Source organism: Microtus pennsylvanicus, chromosome 1, assembly GCF_037038515.1.
Source record: "Microtus pennsylvanicus isolate mMicPen1 chromosome 1, mMicPen1.hap1, whole genome shotgun sequence".
NCBI classification, from domain to species: Eukaryota; Metazoa; Chordata; class Mammalia; order Rodentia; family Cricetidae; genus Microtus; species Microtus pennsylvanicus.
In genome coordinates this window covers 39,408,659-39,411,039 of record NC_134579.1, presented here as the reverse complement: position 1 = coordinate 39,411,039, position 2,381 = coordinate 39,408,659, and positions in this window count along the sequence as shown.

Here is a 2,381-nt window from a genome sequence, read left to right as displayed (position 1 = left end):
TTCTTGTGCACAGAGTAGGTCTTTTTAATCTTGAAAACAAACATCTTTACGTTCAGGAAAATTTCTCACACAATCTCTAGGATTAAAATCCCCATTTTATAGTTTCTGCCAGTTGGGTGTTCATTAATCCATTTTTCTATTTTGTTACTGACTCTTATGACTAGTTATCTGTAGATTGTCAACCTCATCTTCTAAATGTCTAAAAACTAAAAAGTTTCTATGTTCATTCAAATAACTTGCTAAAATGTTGAGGTGGCGCCCTGTATTTATACAATCATCATTCTCTGAGACTTGACTCCTAGAGGCATATAGTGTCATTCAGGTGACAAAATGTGCTTTCTGGGAAAGATTTTGCCACCACAAGTATTTTTTATGTATATAAGGCTTAGCCAGCAAAAAACATGCCCTCATGTTGTTAAGCATAGTGTAAAATTATTTCTTCCAAATTTGTGTCATAAAATATTGGAAAAAATTTTGAGAAAAAGTACGTTATGAAAACTTGTGTCCACGCTAGAAGTGGAGATCAAATGGAAGGAGCTAAAATAAAATGACATGGAAAGGAGTCCAGTGGTCAGATCTGGACACGGCACGTGGCCTAGAACAGCTATGGCATGCACTCCTACTCAGTGAAACTGCAGATACGTGTGACTCTGTCCCCCAACTGCCTCCCGTACTCAGCTCACCAGTGCTGTGAGGTTTTGTCATCATCGGGACTGTTTGATGGCACCAGCCTTAGGAAAAACATAACCTTGGAAATACGTATGACTGAAGCAAATGGCACAGGCGTTTTCAGATCAGCATTGTTTATATAGCTGTGCAATCATGTGTGTTCATGCCATGATACACTGTGGAGGGCAGAGGACAGACAGCTCTAGGTCTTGGGCCTCGCTTTCTACCTTTTTTTTTTTTTCTGAGACAGGGTTTTATGTAGCTTTGGGGACTGTCCTGGAACTAGCTCTTGTAGACCAGGCTGGCCTCAAAACTCACAAAGATCCGCCTGCCTCTGCCTCCTGAGTGCTGGAATTAAAAGCATGCACCACCATCCGACTGACTTTCTACTTTGTTGTTTCCTGCTATGTGGCTATGCAAGCGGGCCTGTGGGTCTCTGGAGATTGTCTTCACCTCCTACCATGCCACAGAAGTACTGAATTCGGGATTACAGATTGGATACACTGCCTCCACCCCCTGCCCTGCTCGATATGGGTTCCAGGGACTGGAACACCGGTTCTCACACTTGCATGCCACTCTCCCAGCCTGGCATTTTCTATGGCAACGGCATAGCTACATGTAGTTAAGAATTGAAAGGGAAGTTTGAATTCTATTTCACAAATATTTCAAGTTTGGAAAAGTTAAAATATTACAATAGTTACATCACTGGCCTGAGATGAGACTTGGGGGGAGTACCTCATAGGGTTTGTGTGCTGATTACTTTATAAATGCAGAGCGACCGTGTATGACACATGGTAGGGATTTTAAAAAGTGGTTCCCATCGTGTGCACACTGCAATCTGTTCTACTACACTCCAGAAGTGACCTACCAGTACAGAAGCTCACTCCACGGAGCCTCCCGCTTCCCTTGTAGCACCATCTGCACCCCACTGGTTCTCACTTATCAAACACTTACCTTGTGTGGGCTGCATTCTCACTTTGTGGCAAACTTCTCAAAGATGACCTTTATTCCTCAAACCTTGCAAAGATCACAAAGCGCTACCTGCTGACTTGGGCCAAGTCAGCCCGAGAGCAAATGCAGCTGTGTCCTCTGCTGCAGGAAGTAGTTTCAGACAGATGTGCACTGCTTCCCAGCTCTGGGCTTCTCAAGGGGATTTGCAGTTTATACAGCCTGTGAGAAACATCTGTCAACTATGCACAATTTTATGACTCACTCAAAAGGATGGAGCCAAAGCAATTCTACATTTTCTTAAAAGACCTGAACACTATGAGCCTGACTTACTAAGCAGAGGGAGAACAAAGTCCTGCTCTCAGGACACTCGTGGGCCCATTTTCTGGACACCCTGACTCGCTGTGATCTGCAGCAGACATTCTCATGTGCCTCCTTTCTGCATTTCTCAGAACCAGGGGCCACAGAATTCATCCCAGTAACCCAGTCCTCATTTTCAGCAGCGGAGGCAGGACAAATAATGTGCATTTAAAAGAAACTTCCCCATTACCACTCTGTGTAGTGACTCCAATACCACACGAGGAACACTGGGCTGGCAGGTGACATCTGCAGCAAAGGGAGGCTCCTTGTCGTGGGTGAGAGTGGTCACCACAGAGCTTTCCTAGAGAAACCTGCCTGGTGATTTCTAACTTTTGTTAATGTTTTTCTCAAATGAAGTATTAGACAAGATGTTGAGAAAGTAAAACCTGAAATTGTCATGATTT